This window comes from Grampus griseus, assembly GCF_964374135.1.
Source record: "Grampus griseus genome assembly, chromosome: 16".
In the NCBI taxonomy this organism is placed as follows: domain Eukaryota; kingdom Metazoa; phylum Chordata; class Mammalia; order Artiodactyla; family Delphinidae; genus Grampus; species Grampus griseus.
In genome coordinates, this window is record NC_139010.1 from 61,059,659 (window position 1) to 61,079,584 (window position 19,926).

Here is a 19,926-nt window from a genome sequence, read left to right on the forward strand (position 1 = left end):
AGAATTGAACTATAGTAAGTAAAACAGACTAATAAAGGATACAAGAATATACCAGAGCAGTCTCATCTTAAACTAAGTCTACCTGTACCTATCTACCTACTTTTCTACCCTTCTAACACCTAATTTTGTAATCTTGATAAAAATAAAAACCAACATCACCCTACTAAAAATCTAACCAGATGTCTAAATATGAAATAGAGGGTAAAAATTTATTTTGATTCTGTGAGTGTATATTTGCCCTCAGTAAATGGAGTCATACTACTCTACTTTCATAAAGTTAAAGAAACTACCTAGTCTAGTAAGATAACTGACTTGAAGATACATAAATCCTTTCAAGATACTGATACTTTTTTTTTTTTTTTTTTTGCAGTACCTGGGCCTCTCACTGTGTGGCCTCTCCCGTTGCGGAGCACAGGCTCCGGACGCGCAGGCTCAGTGGCCATGGCTCACAGGCCCAGCCACTCCACGGCATGTGGGATCCTCCTGGACCGGGGCACGAACCCGTGTCCCCTGCATTGGCAGGCGGACTCTCAACCACTGCGCCACCAGGGAAGCCCAAGATATTGATACTTTTAAGATATGAATTGTGTTTAACTTTATAGGGAGTCATTTTTCCTCAAGACATTTAGGTTTTTGAAAACATACGGTTAGATTTCTCCAACTTCTGGATTTTTTGTGAAAGGGAGATGGTACTAAATGGAAGAGCAAAAACGACTAAATACAATGTTGAAAATTTCTAAAAACATTACAACTAGGAGAAACCAGCACTACCAATCACACTTTGAAAAGCAAAAATCCAACCCAACCACTCAAGAATAGTTATTTGCTTTTATGCTATGAATGTGATCAACATCAGTGTTCTCTATTTATTTAGGCTAAGTGATCTTAGCTCTCTGAGACTGTAACTAGCAAAGATAATAATTCACATTTTCATTAAGGAAACTTTAAATTAAATCTTTCCATTCCCATATAAACAGACACCAGAGGACTTTTTCTACTTTTCACAACTATTTGAAAACCCCAACACAATATTACAGACATAGTCAAAAATTTTCTCTCTAACATAAGAGATCATAAATGATCTAAAAAGAGATATTGAAAAATTCTAAAAACTACCTCAATTTTAATTTACCTAAAATACAAAAGCTAGATACCATTCAACACTTTCAGTAATATAAAATAAAACCAACTCCCACATGGCTAGACATGTAAATAAGTAAACAAGTAGAGTCTGAAAGACTGCCAGTCTCAATTTATTGCAAAAGTAAAATTAAATGGTAATTAAAAGATTTGTTTTAAAAATTACCAAGAGTATTAAAAGAATGTTTATTTTAAAATAAAATGAAAAAAATTACCTAACTCAAAATTTTCCCTCTGAGAACCTGTATGCTTACTAGGAATGTGTATTTCGGCTATTGTTTTCAACTTAAAATGCGGAAAACTGAAAATTATTGAAATAACTTTAAAAATCCTCTTTAACCAAAGAAGCTGCTTGTAATTAAAAAAAAAAAGAAATAGCTAGTATATAATTTTTCCACCAAATAAGAACAGATCATCACACTCAAATGCCTGTACTAAAGTTAGAATAATATAACAGACATTTGGATGCCTACTGTGTACAGGTACTAGATGCTAAGAACAGAAAACAAAATAACTCATGGTCTTTGGCCTGAAGGAGCTCGTAGTGCACTACAGGGATATACAATTAGATATTTATAATAAATTTTAGAAGATCCACAATACAATGTGACTAAGGAGGTACAGAGGGACAGAAACGGGGCCAATTAACCCAGCCCAGGAAGTCTTAAAAAATATGCATGGGACTTACCTGGTGGCGCAGTGGCTAAGAATCTGCCTGCCAATGGAGGGGACATGGGTCCAAGCCCCGTTCCGAGAAGATCCCACATGCTGTGTAACAACTGAGCCCATGTGCCACAACTACTGAGCCTGCACTCTAGAGCCTGCGAGCCACAACTACTGAGCCTGAGTGCCACAGCTACTGAAGCCTGCACACCTAGAGCCCGTGCTCTGCAACAAGAAGCCATGCAATGAGAAGCCCGCGCACTGCAATGAAGAGTAGCCCCTGCTCGCTGCAACTAGAGAAAGCCCTTGTGCAGCAACAAAGACCCAACATAGCCAAAAACAAAATAAATAATAAATCTATTAAAATATATATATATATATATGTATCATTTACTCAGGATTATACGGATAATTCATTTTTATAACCAGCATCTCAAGGTACTATAACGTTTACCAAACTTTCTGAAACTCAGATTCAGGTAATATGTTCCAAACACCTCTATCAGGGTCAGGCAAGTTAATTAATGTGAGAAATGGTCTAAGTGTTGGTACATGTCTTGGCCTAAAGGGGGAAGTAGCTATCAGATGTAGCTGACTCCCCGGTGGGAATGAGAGCCGATTGTTGCCATTTATGTGATAACAACCAGCCCAGATTTTTATACTTGGAATCCCCCAATTTTTAACTACTGACTCAATTTAAAAAACCAACAAACTCTATTTGAGCCAAACTATGGGTCTGTGGTCTGAGGTGTGCCCATGGGTCACTGGTGTGCAACCTCTAGTGTATACTTGAGATTAGATACTTCCATATAAGTTCTCCATCTAACTGAAATGGTTTGACTGTCCTCTTCAAAGAGCCTTTTTTTTTTTTTTTTTGCTGTGCCGCACAGCTTGTGGGATCTTACTGATACTTCCCTGACCAAGGATTGAACCCAAGCCCTCAGCAGTAAGAGCACGGAGTCCTAACCACTGGACTGCCAGGGAATTCCCCTCCTCAAAAAGTCTTAAAGAAATAGAATTTAAGTACTTAATGAATTGGAAATCCAGGTGGAAAAATCCATTCTTCAACAACCACAGAGTATCCTAGATAATGTTGTTGTTCTATTCATCTCAAGGAAAAACTGAGGGGGTGGATAAAAAACATTTAGGAAATAAAGGAACCATTACGTAGTCACTTAATTTGGTCCCCTACCATAATGCTGTAACAATTATGCCATAACAATTATAATTATCTGAATCTGATTCTTTCATATGACTGTGAAAGCAAACAAATGTTCCCAGTGATTTAAAGAATCACAATCACCTCATGATCTGCCTAGGTAACCAACTATTAGAGTTCCCTGACCCAGCAGGTTTTATCCATTACGTTTAACCTAAATCTTCCCTACACAGCTTAACTCTATTATCATTTGTCTTGTTCTCAGTGGCCATTATCCCCATGGTAAAGCGAACATTCAGAGAATGCGTAAGCAGAAAAGAAATAATGAATCAAAGATAGCTCTTATGTTAGGACTATTCTGAAAACAAGTTTATCCATGTTGAAAATGGCGTGGGATATTAAAACAAAAAAGATTCATTTTAGTAATTTTACTGATGCAACTAATATTACATGATATTTAATCACACAAAAAATCTGGCTTACATTTGAATGCTTTTATGCCTGGCAATGGAAAACAAAGACCATAAACACTGGTGATGAATTATTTCTATCACTCACTGTGTAATATGGAGGACATGGAATTGGGTTTTATTAAGAAATCATTTAAATTTCCTAGTGATCTAGGAACAAACCATATATTACTGCAATTCAGAGGATGAATCTAAAATCAGTGAAAACTCTACTGGGATACAGAAATGACATAAAAGAAATCAAAGCTTAGAAACTAAGTGTAGATAAATAAATAGGCTGCCTAAAAGTAATGTATAAACCTAACACAGGTAATATATAATACAAATATATATCTAAAAATAACAGCCTTGAGAGTATTTATCTCAACTAATACAAAGAACTTTAATCCACAAGAAGATAATACACTGGAGTATTATTTCTTTTTTAATTCTTCCCTAACATACAGAGACCACTTCAAAAGTATGCTCGGCTGGGGAAACTGTATTTCATTTCTTGAGGGAGGTAGTGTAAGAAATTCTTAAGTTTAAGGAAAAGCAGTAAGAGGAGCTAAAATAAAGATTACATTCTCAAATGGAAATGAAAAGACTAAAAAAAGACCTTTAAATTTAAGCGCCCTTTTAAAAATAAAATAACTTTGTTGGTATTTGGTCAGTTTTCCCCATCTGATTTTTAAATTTAACTTTATTAAGGATTTTTTTAATCATACACAAAAGTAGATAGAATACTAAATGAGCTACTTTAAACCCATTAACAATTACCACTATTTTGGATTCTTGTTTCCTCTATCATCGCTAATTTATTCTTTTCCAATTGAGTAATTTTATCAGATGAAAAAGTTTTTAAACTGATCTATAACAGAATATTTAAATAGCACGCAAGTATCATATATATGCACCTACAGAATTATTTCATTACCTAGATCAGGTGATCCTTTAATTAAACTGCTTAAAAATCCTTCCCATTTAGAGGCCAATGTAATGCCAGAACAGTCTTTTTATCAGCAATAAGTTATAATAAAAGCCTTCCAAATTAAGGATTGCTCAGAAATATTTTAACTATACTATGGCTATCAATTTTATAGTCTTGATGAGAAAACCAGTTCTACCAAAAGCACTGATCTTTTGGTATTATAGTACTGGCTTAGTACTACCATGCATTAAAACTCTTAGGAGGGACTTCCCTGGTGGTCCAGTGGTTAAGAATCTGCCTGCCAGTGGAGGGGACATGGGTTTGATCCCTGATCTGGGAAGATTCCACATGCAGCAGAGCAACTAAGCCTGTGCGCCACAACTACTGAGCCTGCGCTCTAGAGCCCATGAGCCAAGACTACTGAGCCCGCTGCCACAAATACCGAAGCCCGCGCTCCTAGAGCCCGTGCTCCGCAACAAGAGAAGCCCGTGCACCAAAACAAAGAGAAGCCTGGCTCGCCGCAATTAGAGAAAGCCTGCGGCCCTCCCTGCAACCAAAAAAAAAAAAAAAAAACTCTTAGGAAATCAGAGTTAACACATAGGCTGATATGTTGGGCTAAAGAAAATAGAAGTGTAAACATGTGAGAAAATTTTTATATTAGGGATGCCATCAAAAATAGCTCAATTAAAAAAAGGATAGCTTTGTTCAGTTAAAGAAACAAACTAATAAAGAAGTATTTCTACCTAAGGATCAATGAATCTATTCCTAAGTAAGTTCTCTCTAAAAGACAACTACCCCAAAACAACAGAAAAATAAACCAAAAACCTCCAAAACAAAACAACACAATCCTGAAGTTAAAACAATCAAATTGTATTATGCCTTTTATTTTTTCCCCACCCTCTCCCCAAGTAACACCTTTTAAAAGCAAATGTAATAAAATTTACCATCCAAGTGAGCCTTCTCCCATTCAAAACAATCACTCCCGAGGTAATATATATTGATACTTATTCCAGTAATGCAATCATTACTCAAAACGTATCTGAAATTCTTCTTTCAAAATTACTTTCAGAGTCAAGAGCACATTGTTCTAGATATATATCCTCCCTGGTGGCACATTTTCATCAACAGATGATGAATTTAATGTAAGGTGTAGGGGGCAGTTATTGAGAGCAACCAGCAACTAAGAGGGGAATTTGAGACAGGTTAAAAAACAGGTGTGACTACTAGAAGTAATGAAGCAGGTTTTCTTGTGGGTTTATAAACTGGCTGTGGAAACAGTTCCAAAGGAATTCCTAAAATTCTAAGAAATGACAGAGGTATTGCAGTAAGTTTTCCCTAATAAGGTGACTTTATGAAGGATAATATCTATTTAGCAGCGTATTTTCTTATAGGCTTTCTTTTATAAAATTACTCTTTTGACCCACTTTATATGTGTTTAATTTTGCAAGGCACCTCAAATCTCTTTTGAGGATTTACATAAAAGTAAACTTTATTGCTTTATAGGTAGCAAACCTTCCAGCTATGTAAACCCATTCAACCATAGGCCTGTGAAGTTCAGTTTATTCTAACTGGATCCTTGATACAAATCACTGATTGGACTCTAATACTAATTATCACTTTTCATCTTCACAATTCTCTTTTATGGGTTGAGTCCTCATAATATATTCTAATTACATTTTTATTTTGCTTAGTTTTATGAGGCTGTTTTCCAATTTACTTTTATTGATAATTTTATCAACCACCATCCTTGTTTTTTTCTTTTATGGAAAGGGATTATCTCTTTTTGAAAAGGTTTCCCCCCCTTTTATCTGTTACCCTAGTTTCTCTGTTCACTCAGCTTATCCTCTTATTCTACTGTTTCAGAAAAACAAAAAAACCCGTTCAAAAGTTCTTTTAAGAAAAAAGATCACGAAGGGGGGATAATGAATGCATTTCACTTACTGAACTACACCTATTTTTATATTCCTTTAATCTTCAACTGTGAACATTTAGATCCATTCACAAACTGATAAACCCCTCAAGAATACGTCAGAGGACACACAGGTTAATAACTTTCACTGACTTGAATGCAATCATTCACTAACACAAAAACCTCCTGCACACAGACAATCTGTTTGGAGGGCTGTGGAGTACGGTAATGTGCAAGTTCTACATTTTCCAAGTTATGAGAAGGATGCTCTGACTACTATCTCATGACCTAGGACAATGGGAATTTCTCTGGCCTTTTTTATTATCTTCCTTTTGGTTATCTTCCTTGGTTTGTACAAAAAACTTTTCAGGAAATGCGTTTCTTTAAGAGACTCTGTTGTCACACTAAGAACTTCAAACATCCATCCAGTTTATACACTATCCACAGTAAGTTCAATTCAACTGATGTTCCATATTAATTTAATTAATCACTATTGCAAGGAGCTCATCTTTCTTTAAGGAGAGATGTTGAAGCAGAGACATAGAAGTTTACATTGTCATATGTTTCATTTTTTAAAAAAGTGTTCTTGGGACTTCCCTGGTGGCGCAGTGTTTGGGAATCCACCTGCCAATACAGCAGACACGGGTTTGAGCCCTGGTCTGGGAAGATCCCACATGCCATGGAGCAACTAAGCCAGTGAGCCACAACTACTGAGCCTGCGCTCTAGAGCCCGTGAGCCAAAACTACTGAGCCCTCGTGCCACAACTACTGAGCCCTCATGCCACAACTACTGAAGCCCGTGCGCCTAGAGCCCGTGCTCCGCAACAAGAGAAGCAGCCACCTCAGTGAGAAGCCCACGTACCACAACGAAGAGTAGCCCCCGCTCACCGCAACTAGAAAAAGCCCGTATGCAGCAATGAAGACCCAACGCAGCCAAAATTAAATAAATAAATAAAAATTAAAAAATAATAATAAAGAAATTAAAAAAATAAGTGTTCTCTCTGCATATACGGTCAAATGATTTTTGACAAGAATGTCTAGTCTATTCAGCAAGGAAAGAGCAACCTTTTCAACGGTGTTGAGCAAACTAGATGTCCACATGTGAAAGAATGAAGTTAGACCCTTACCTTATAACCACACACAAAAATTAACTCAAAATGGATCAAAGATATAAATATTAAGAGCTAAAAACATAAAACACTTAGAACATTTTCATTATATTGGATTTACCAATATAATGAAATATTTCATTACATTTCAATGTATTTCATTATATTTCATCACGTTGGATTTGGCAATGACCTCTTAGATGTGAAATCAGCAAAAGCACAGGCAACAGAAGAAAAAATAGACAAATTAGACTTCATCAAAATTAAAAACTTTTCTGCTTCAAAAGACACTATCAAGAGAGTGAAAAAACAACACACAGAATGAGAGACAATATTTGTAAATCATATACCTGAAAAGGGATTAACATCTATAATATTTAAAGAGCTCCCGCAACTCAACAACTACAACAAAACAAACAACCCATTTAAAAACTGGAAAAAGGACTTTAAATAGATATTTCTCCAAATAAGATATACAAATGGCTAATAAGCACATGAAAGATGCTCAACATCACTGCCAATAGGGAAATGTAAATCAAAAACCACAATGAGATACCACTTCACACCCATTAGGAAGACTATTATCAAAACAACAACAAAAACCTGAAAATAACAAGTGTTGGCCAGGATGTGGAGAAATTGGAACCCTCTTGCATGGCTGATGGGACTGCAAAAACCTGAAAATAACAAGTGTTGGCCAGGATGTGGAGAAATTGGAACCCTCTTGCATGGCTGATGGGACTGTAAAATGGTGCAGCCACTGTGGAAAACAGTGTGGCAGTCGCTCAAAAAGTTAAACATAGAATTACCATGTGATCCAGCAATTCCATTCCAGGGTATAGACCTAGAAAAACTGAAAGCAAGGACTTAAGCAGACACTTGTACACCAATGTTCATAGCAGCATTAGTCACAGTGGCCAAAAGGTGGAAGCATCCAAAGTATCCACTGACAGATGATGGATAAACAAAATGTGGTACATAAATATAATGGAATATTATTCAGCCTTAGAAAGGAATGAAATTCTGAGATATGCTACAACATGGATGAAATTTGAAAACACTATGACAAGAGATATAAGCCAGACATAAAAAGACAAATATTCTACGACTCTACTATTTATATGAAATATACAGAATAGGTAAATTCACAGAGACAGAAAGTATACTAGAGGTTATAGGGACTGAAGGGAAGAGGAAATGGGGAGTTATTGCTTAATGGGTACAGAGTTTCTGTTTGGGATGATGAAAAAGTTCTGGAAATGGATAGTGGTGAAGGTTGCACAACACTGTGGATGTATGTAATGTCACTCAATTATACGCTTAAAAATGAAGAAATAGTAAATTTTACGTTATGAATATTTTACCACAAAAAAAAAAGGGAAGAAAAAAGTGCTCTACCTCATTTGAGATGTCTTCAGTGACAGTACACCAATACTATATAATACTTGTTACTTTGTTTTTCCTCACCCCTTTAAATGCCTCTAATGCCAATAAGTTTGGTAGGAATATACAATTGCTGACAGAAACATGATCTGAGTGCTCTGGACTTTAGTCCAAGTAAATACACCATGCAAAAAAATGTTCATTTAAATGTCAAGTGAATTGAGTCAATTCCAGTTAACAACAAAACAAGATCAGAGTGCATCTACTATGCCTGAGAGGACAGGATGAGAGATCAAAAGTCCTGAGATGCTTCTGCTAGTAGCAGATTTACCAAACCCAAGGACTAGTTTCTCTTAATTTCTTCCTTGATACTCCTAATAGCTTTATTCTATCTTCTCTCCCCACTTTAGGCTTGTTAATGCGAAGTGCTTAGCTGTGGCATAATTAAATTTTATCCCCAGCGGCTAATGACATGGCCTAGAAAGGAGAGGAGGACAGAAAAATTCAAAAGGAGTCTAAAATATATTTTCAATCCCTCCCAAGATTTTTAATTGAAAAAAAGCATAATTTTATAATTCTAAAAATACAGTATTTATACAGTACTCTTAAGGCTTAAGATTGCTTCTAAAAATTAAAGAAAGAAAAATTGTGTAAAACTATAGCAGTCCCCCTTTATCTTTGGTCAATTCGTTCCAAGAGCCCCGGTGGATACCTGAAACCGTAGACAGTACCAAACCTTACATATACTATGTTTTTTCCTATACGTACATACCTCTGATAAAGCTTAATTTGTAAATTAGGCACAGTAAGAGATGAACAATAATAACTAATAATAAAATAGAACAATTATAACAATATACTGTAATAAAAGTTATGCATACTCTCTCTCTCAAAATATCTTATTGTACATATTTAATGCCTTTTCCATCTTAACTAAGTACTCATCACACAAACGGTGGCCAAACTTTTGTAGTTTGAGGTGACAGCGTAACTAGCATAAGTTTCTATTTCCTTCTTCACAATTTCGCGAATATTCATTCTTACTGTAGATTTTAGTAACCTCAGCATGATTGTTTTCTTTCCTTACGAAGTTGAGAACTTTCACTTTTTCACTCAAAGGAAGCATTTAAAGGCTTCTCTTCAGCAAATATGAATTGCCAGCATCACTACTCTTGCTCTTTGGGGCCATTATTAAAAAAAAAATGAAGGTCACTTGAACACAAGCATTGTGATATCAGGACAGTTGATCTAATAACTGAGAGGGCTATTAGATGACTAACAGGGAGGATACATGGGACAAAGGGATGATTCACATTCTGGGTGGGATGGAGCAGAAAGGTACGAGATTCCATCGTGCTACTCAGAGCAGCATACAATTTAAAATTTATGAATTGCTTATTTCTGGAATATTCCATTAAAAAAAATTTTTCTGACCACAGTTGACTGTGGGTCAATGAAACCATGGAAAGTGAAACTGTAGGTAAGAGGTGACTACTGTATCTGCAGTCTAAGAATGAGGATTACATTTAAATAGATGCAAGAGCAAGATGGATTTCGCCCTAGGGAGAATTCCTATTTTGGGAACAAAATGAAGGATGATCTTTTATGCTTATGAGTTTTTTTCTCTTATTAAGTTCTCATCTAGAGGTAAGTAAATAATTTCTATACTTCTGATAGCTGGGAGCAGCATGAGAAATGGAAACTGACCTGGGTTTAAATTTTAGCTATGAGTCTTAAGCCAATGTACAAGCTACATACAGGTCATTTTACCTGTTGACTTGGTGGCCTTATTTGTAAAACTGAGCTAATAATCCCTACTTCAGAGGGTTGATATGAGGATTAAAAGGTACACTGTACATAAAGTACATTTTCTAGCTCATAATAATACATGCTTAATAAATGTTTATTCTCTTCCTGACAATTTTTCAGAAAAGATGGGGGAGACTAGACACTGCCCATGGCATCTGCTATTTCTGAAATGGTAACAGAAATAAGGAACTTATTGCTGGACTTCAATGGCTCAGAACCTGAAGGTGTTGAAGCTGGTAAAATACTGGAATGTGTCTCTTTGGGATCTTTGAGCCAAAGAGGGAAACAAACAAACAAAAAAACACCAGACTTCTTAATTGAAAAAAGAAAAATCAAGATGATTTTCTAAATGAACCAAGTTAGAAATAGTAATACATTTTCATAATCCTAAACCAAGAGTCACTCTGTATTTGTGAAGGGCATTAAGTAAATATTAACAAATCTGCCCCCCACCCAAAAATGCTGTACTACTCTCCCGTGGGGTAAAAACTTCCGAAAACTTAACAATTCTACATATATAATTTTGATGTTAATTCCATGGAACTTACTGCATGTTTAAGTCTTTCATGCAACTGCAAAGGTCAACTTGTTCTTTCCACTTAAAAGAGTCTTATTGTTGCAAAAAAGCAAATAACTCCCCTTGCATTTATTAGAAGCATATCAGTGATATCTTTGTCATAAGTAAAAATTTTTTTTTTTTTTTTTTTTGCAGTACGCGGGCCTCTCACTGTTGTGGTCTCTCCCATTGCGGAGCACAGGCTCCGGACGCGCAGGCTCAGCGGCCACGGCTCACGGGTCCAGCCGCTCCGTGGCATGGGGGATCTTCCTGGACCAGGACACGAACCCGTGTCCCCTGCATCGGCAGGCAGACTCTGAACCACTGCGCCACCAGGGAAGCCCCAAGTAAAAATTTTTAACTTAAGTAAGGATCCTTTCTCAGAAATCTATTCCTTCAGCATGATCCTGCTAAGAAATAACCCTTCACTGAAAACACTGCTTAATTTCTACAGAAACATAATCTGATGCCAAATACCTTGTCATTAAAAATTTACTCAGAAAAGAACTTTAACTTTCTGTTAAGTTTGTGATCATTTGCAATACTTAAGAAGAAGATTCAAAAGAATGATAAAATATTCCACTGCCATCTGTTTAGCACTCCAGGTTTTCCCACAAGATATAGGAGTACAAAACAAATGAGTTTAATATTGACACTTTTCTCCTTAGAGTTTCCCTTATGCTCAAGTTCAGTATATTAATATTTTGGTATCACCAGTCAGAGCAAGAAAACTACTTTCATTGCATTTATCATTTTATATACATTATTCCATTCAAAATTTATACCAATAGTTTATCCCTATACTCACTCCTTCCTTCATTTTGGATTAAATGAAGGAACTGAGATTCAGGCAGGCTAAGTAACATGCTGGTGGCCAAGAGCTAGTAAAAGGTAGAGCTGGGATCCAAACCCAAGTCTATCACACTCTGAGGTTTCTTCTTCTTCTCCAACCACATAGCCTCTAAGGTAAAGATGAAGAACAAGACTGGGCCTAAACTCAGAGTGTTATGGGACTTACCCCTCAAAACAGAAAGAGGGTTATTCTGGCTTTTTTTTTTAAATCACTTTTTTTATACCCAGATTACTCTCACTTAACAGCTATTGACTAGCATTTTGCTTGTTAAAGAAACCATATTTTGTAGATTAGCAGTCTGTCAGAAAGTGATGATCTGTAACTGTGAGGAGGTGATGTAAGTACATTATGTCACTCATTTCATCACAAAAGATTTTCTCATTTGAAACCTCAGCAATAAATTTCTGGGTATAATATTATAAAACTAAGTAACAGAATACTAAGAGTAATGGAAACCACAGGTCTTTTTATGCCTATACGTCACTTGAAAAATGAACAAGCACTAAACCTTAAAAACTCCAATCCTCCTTTTGTTTTCTATTTTCACTCTTCTGTCCACTCTTAGTAACAACAAATTCAGCAACATAACATTTTTAGGAGTCCTCTATGCAAACAAAATCAAAGAAACAAAATTCACAAATAGTATAGATTGGTCCCTTCATTCTCTGGAGAGGGAGTAACTGGGTTAAAAACAACTTTCTTGCTCTCTGACAAGTCCAAAGACCTAATCTTAGGTTGACTATCAAGATCTTTTTTGGCTTGATTTGTCCTGGAGAATGCACTTACAAGTCTGATCCATCTGTCTGTCCCACTTAAGCACAAAAAGGCTAAAGATCACTCTCAGAAAAAGACCACAAACAAATTCTGAGGTCTAGAAAGACCTACACTAGGGCAACTTAATAAAATAGGAAACCAGAGCACTCAACAGGTCTAATTAAGAGGAAGAGAAGCCAAGGGAAAAGAAGAACACTTATCTGTAGAGGAAGCCAAAAATGCAAAGGACCAGTTTCTGATATACATCATGTGGAAAGAATGTTGATAAAGTAATTGGGGTGAGAGAGGAATTATAAATAGGCCTAATAAGTACTTTTTATATAAAACATAGTCCACCATTAGTCAGTGGCAAAGCCAATATACAAGACTAAGTATGACCTAGATTCTAAACATTGACTTTCATATATAAACTAATCTGTACCTAGTAGAAAAACTGGTTAGACCATAATTAACGTACATAATCCCATTAGAGAAATAAAGTGTTAATCTACAGTATTACAGACATGGAGCTAAATAAATACCAATACTGGCATTAATTCTCTAGGCAGATTTCAGGATTAAAACTGATTTAGGTCCAAAAGTTTTTTGTTTGGGAGTTTTAATTTTTATTTTATATAAAAATGTCAATCTTACATAGATATCCTGCAAATAAACTAATAAAAACAAAAACGTATAGCTTGCTTTAATTATAGGGATAGCTGATGATAAAGGGATCATCTCTAAAAAACTGTTTGGGCTATGAGACTGACATTCAGATCAGATGAAGATAATGTGGTTCCCATCAGAATGGATTTGATACTGAACACTGTGATTCATTTCATTTAGGGGAATAAATGTACCAAACTGTAAGCAAAATCATAAAATTTTAAAAAATTAAGGCCATCAATTTCTCTTTTAATAAACTAAACAAACAAACAAAAATCACCACAACTTAACTTCATTCTACCAAAGGTCCATATAATTTACTTTTGGAAATTACAAGTTTGGAATAATTATATACATACAGCTTAACATTCTTATAGAGTCCATGTATGTATTCCTCAATTATCTTCTTCCTTCTTCCTTATTAGTGACAAATCAAAGTTTTAAATGATTATTCATCACTAATTCTATCAACCCCAACATCTGACATGAATAACATGAGAATTATTCAAAGCCAATTTTCTTACCTATCAATATGAATTAAAGGCGAAAAATCAGAGCTAACCCAAACCATGACACCCCTCCTCCCAAAGGAGGTCTCCTGTGGCCATTTTCTAGACCAAAAACAGAACTGTTTCCTTATGAAAATAGCGTAAGTCTCCACAATTAGACCCCATACCCAAACACTTTCCATGAAAAAGACATGTATATTTCAAACATTTGTAAACAGGGGAAAAGAAACTTTGAGAAAACCTATGTAACTGTTTTCTGAGAAGAAATTTAGGCAAAGTTTACAGCATGATAAGGTAGGCCCTGAGCCAATAACCACCCTCTCTCACTGAATGTACCATTCCAAAACATGACTGCCATTTGAGATGTGATGTCCTATCCAGACACTTCAGAAGCATCAATCCTAGCCTTACTATCAATTTCACTACATTCTAACTCTGAAAACTAGTAATCCATCTATGCTGTAAATGATAACTCTGTATCACTCAAAATATCGTTTACCAGAATAGCCAATTCACAGATTATGCTAATAGCAATTTTATAGCATATCTAATAATTTCATTTCATATAAAATGAACATTTATTGGCTTGTTCCTTCCCCCAATAAAGAAAAGCAAATGGTTATTGAACGTCTTCTCTAGTTAGGAATAGTATACACGAGGGTAGCTATTTATTGTAACTGCTACTATTTATTAAGCCCTTAATATACACTGAAATTATACTGAAAAAAAGTCTAAAACAACCAATTCCCTAATCCCCCGAACTCTAAAGTCAAAATATACAGGGGGAAAAAAATTGAAAGAAAGTGCATTGTGCCACATTTCATTCTGCACAAAGAATCAACATTTTCCAGTAACACCTGAAGCAAGAAAGTAGGCCAACAACACAAAAAATGTTAATGGTGCTAAGAGTTAGAATACAGAAGCAAGGGCTTCCCTGGTGGCGCAGTGGTTGGGAGTCCGTCTACCGATGCAGGGGACATGGGTTCGTGCCCCGGTCCAGGAAGATCCCCCATGCCGCGGAGCGGCTAGGTCCGTGAGCCATGGCCGTTGAGCCTGCGCGTCTGGAGCCTGTGCTCCGCAAAGGGAGAGGCCACAACAGTGAGAGGCCCGCGTACCGCAAAAAAAAATTGTAATAATAAAAATTAAATCTTCCTCATTCTCATGCATTCACTGAAACCAAAAGGTGGTTCTTTGGGGGAGGACTGATAACACAGATAAACCTCTGGCTAGATTGATAAAGGAAAAAAAAAAAGGCATAAATTACCAGTATCAGGAATGAAAATAGGAACATTACTACAGATCCTACAGACATCAAAAGAATAATAAAAAAATAATTTGATGCCAATATATTTTAAACTTAGATGAAATGGCACAAACTATCAAAATTAATCCAAGAAGAAATAGAAACTTGCCCTATATCTATGTTTAAAAGTTGAATGTATAATTCGAAACCTTCCCACAAAAAGATAACTCCAGGCCTACATGGTTTCACTCCTATCAAATATTTAAGGAAAAAATAATACCAAACCTACCCAAGCTTTCCAAAAATAAGAAAATGAAATGGGGGAATTCCTTGGCAGACCAGTGGTTAGGCCTCTGTGCTCTTACTGAGGAGGGCCCAGGTTCAATCCCTGGTTGGAGAACTAAAATCCCACAAGCTGCGAGGCACCGCCAAAATACAAACAAACAAACAAAAAAAAAAAAAAAAGAAAAGAAAAAGGGAAAGCGAAATGGTTTCCAACTCAGTATATGAGGTCAGCATTACCCTAAAGCCAAAATTAGACAGACATTACAAGAAAACTATCAACTAATACCCCTCATGAACAGAATGCAAAAATCCTCAACAAAATATTGGCAAATCAAATTTGCCAATAAAAAAATAAATAAAAGGTACATGACCAAGAGGGATTTATTCCAGGAATGCAAAATTGGTTTAACATTCAGAAATCAATCAATGCCATTCACCCTTTTAACAGACTAAAAAAGAAAAACCATATGATCATCTCAATTGAGGCAGAAAAATATCTGATGAAATTTAGCACCCAATTCATGTAAAAAAAAAAAAAAAAAACTCTCAGACAACTAAGAATAAAGGGGAACTTCCTCAACCTAACAAAAATCATCTACAAAAAACCTGCAACCAACATCATACTTAATAATGAAAACTAAACATTCTCTCTTTAAGATCAAGAACACCCAAGGAGGTCAATTCTCAACACCTCTATTCAACATGGTACTATGGTTTTAGTCAGTGCAATGAAGCCAAAATTTTTAAAATAAGATATATATAGATACGAAAGGAAAAAGTAAATTATTTGCAGATCATATGATCATATATGTAGATAATTCTAAGGAATCTACAAAAGAGCTCCTAGAACTATTGAATAATAAGCAAATCAAGCAAGTCACAGGACACAAAAATAAGCTGCATTTCCAAATGCAAATGACAAAAAAACAGAAAATGAAATTTAAAACACCATTTACAACTACATAAAAATATGAAATACTTAACAAATGAATGTGACAAAATATGTATAAGACCTTTACACCAAAAATCACAAAAAAATTGCTAAAAGCTAAGAAAGAAGATTAGGTAAATGGAATGATGTATTAATGTTCATGGACTGGAAGATTCTATGTAGTTAAGATATCAATTTTCCACAAATGGAACAAGGGATCAAGACAATCCTAATCAAGATCCCACCAGGCTTTTCTGAAAAAGTGATAAGCTTATTCTAAAATTTATACAGTAATGTGAAGGACCTAGAATATCAAAACCATTCGAGAAAAGAATAAAGTTAGAGGACTTAACACTACCTGACTTCAAGACTAACTATAGGGCTTCCCTCGTGGCGCAGTGGTTGAGAGTCCGCCTGCCGATGCAGGGGACATGGGTTCGTGCCCCGGTCCGGGAAGATCCCACATGCCACAGAGCGGCTGGGCCCGTGAACCATGGCCGCTGAGCCTGCGCGTCCGGAGCCTGTGCTCCTCAACGGGAGAGGCCACAACAGTGAGAGGCCCGCGTACCGCAAAAAAAAAAAAGACTAACTATAAAACCTACAATAATCAATCAAGACCATGTGATAGGCACTTAAGACCAATGGAATAGAATGTCAATAGACATACCAACATATATTGGTCAATATATTCAGAAGGTATATATCTGACACAGGACCAGTATTCAGAACATATAAAGAACTTCTATAGCTTGAAAATAAAAAGACAACCCAATTAAACCATGCGCATTTGAATAGGCACTTCACAAAAGAACTACAAATAGCCAGTAAGTACGTGAAGATTTTCAACATCACTAGTTAACAGAGAAATACGAAGTAAAATCACAGTGAAATAATACTACATATTCACTATAGTGGCTAAATTCAAAGGACTGACAATGTCAAGTGTAAACAAGGAGTGAAGCAACTAGAAATCGCATGTTTGCTGAGTAGAAATTTAAAACGGTATCACTACTTTGAAAAACCATTTGTCAGTTCCCTAGAAGGTAAACATAATCTGGCAATTACACTCCTAAGTATTTTCCCAGGAAAAAAATAAAAATATACATCCACAAAAAGACTTGTACACCACCAATGTTCTTAACAGTTTTACTCACAATAGCCCCAAACTGGAAACAACCCAAATGCTCATCAACAGATAAATAGATAAACAAATTGCAGTATAAAAACAAAGGACTACTACTTGGCCTCCCCTCCAAAAAAACGAGTAAAGTTTAAAGAGAAAGGAGAATTTCATAATTTTGACTGGTTAACATCACTAGTAGTAAGACCTCTCAACATTATGTACCCCTGGTATCATGCTCTAAGAAGGGCACATCACTTCTGTGGTATTCTTCCCAAATATGCATAATACTTCAATCTATTCATGAAGAAACATCAGACAAACCCGAATTGTGAAATATTCTACAAAAATACCTAACCAGTACTCTTTGAAGTGTCAAAGCAATGAAAGACGTAGGAAGTGTCACAGAAGAGACAAAGGATATATGACAACTAAATGCAATGTGAGATTCTGGTTTCGATCTTGGATTGGAATAAAGGACTTTAGTGTAAAAACTGAATAAAGTCTGTAGTTCAATTAACAGTACGGTACTAATGTTAATTTCTTAGTTTTTATAATTGTACTACAGTCAACCATGGTCAAGTAAGATGTTACCATTAGGAGAGACTAAAGGCAAACTCTTATTTTTGCAGCTCTTCCATAGGTCTAAAAATATTTGAAAATAAAAAGTTTAAGAAGTTAGGGGTAAAAAAAGAATGAACTGCCTACGGACAGACACACATGAATAAATCACAAAAAAAATTATGCTAAGCAAAAGAAGCCAGAAACAAGAGTACATTAGAATATGATTCCATTTACATGAAATTCTGGAAAGGTAAAATTAATCTGTAGTGACAAAAAGCCCTGAGGCAAAGAGTGGGGCCGGAGAGAGAAGTAACTTCAAAAAGGCAATGAGGGAACTTTCTGGAGTGATGGAAAAATTCTATATCTTGATTGTGGCAGTGGTTACACAGGTGAATACATTTTATCAAACTCAATCTATATACTTAAAATGCATGTATTTTATTGTATGTAACTTATTCCTCAATATAGTTTATTAAAATTTTAAAAATAAGTTCATATTTGAAAGTATTTAACTTGACTTATTAGTGTACATTTTATATTGGGTAAACTAAAATACTATGATTGATTCTTAAACTGATATATTAAAACTTATGCACCCAAATTGTTCATTCAATAAATATTTACTGGGCAACTACTATATGTCAGGCTTTAGGCAACACAAAGGATATAAATGTGAAAAAGAAAGCCCTTACCCTTGAGGAATTCACAGGCCAAAGGGGAGGCATGCAAGTGAACAAAAGCTGCAAGTGACATACAAATTGCTCTGGGGAATGATATAGCAAGGTGTCAGCACTGCACAGAGAAGGCAATGTCTCAGAAAAGTCTTCAGAAAGAATACAGCCCCTTTCCATGAATTCACCCTGTGAGGCTATTACAGTTATTTCAGGGATATTTATCGAAGCTTTCAAAAAACACTTCTTTTAGTCTTGTCTCTCTACTTCATGGCACATTTTTCTGATGAAAAGTCCTTAGCACTTCAAGGGTGCAGTTTGTTTGTTAAAATTACCAAAAGTTATTCACAGACAAATTTAATGAATACCATTCTGGAAAACATGTGACAGGTATGAAGTCAATAAACTTGTTTTCCTACATGCTTTATGAAGTGAAGGCAATACCACAGGGTAGTACCAATGTTTTTCATCCAACATAGAACTGTTGGAAGAATATATAGTCTCTCAAGGGGGCTACTTTAAAGAGCTTTGCCCTTTTGAGTGCTTAAGTCTCGGTTTGTTTGGGGGGGGTGCTTATTACTTTGAAATTATACCTCACTATAAACTGTCAATATTCAAAATAATAATTTAAATTTATTATATACATATATATCATATACGTAAACACAATGCTTAATTAAGTTTGAATCGTAGTTCAGCTATATCACAGCTAAATGTTTTTAGACAAAGTCCTTAAAAAATCAGCATCTGCTGTAAAATGAAGACAATAATAGTAGTATCTGCCTCATAGGATTTTGTAAATATTAAATAAGTGATGTGAATGAGATAATCTAAGTATTAAATGAAATAACCTATGTAAAACACTTAGAACAGGGCTTGGCATATAATAAGCACTTAATAAATGTTAATAATTATTGTTACATATAAGCAAGGTATATTAGTGTCTAGACTAAGAGTAAGCATTAAAATATAAAGTGGGATTACAAAAACAAAAAAAAAGCATATAAAAAGAAGAAACCGTAAGGTAGCTTTAAAGTTTAGAAACTAAGATTCAGTGACTTTTTTGTTAAACAAGAGAATTCTTTTTTAAATTATTCTATGGCAATATACATTTATCTTAATGTTCAGTAACAAAATGTGCCAGGCACATTACAGGTTTCCAATAAATACTTATTGAATTGAACTACTTCAATACAGTGAGACTGTCTTAATAACCAAGAAAA

At 35.4% G+C, this 19,926-nt stretch overlaps 1 protein-coding gene across 4 annotated transcripts in view; it reads right to left on the reverse strand.

The window, feature by feature from the left end:
• NT5C2 (5'-nucleotidase, cytosolic II) overlaps nt 1–19,926 on the reverse strand; it is a 103,625-nt gene that overhangs the window by 23,607 nt on the left and 60,092 nt on the right. The window lies entirely within an intron of this gene.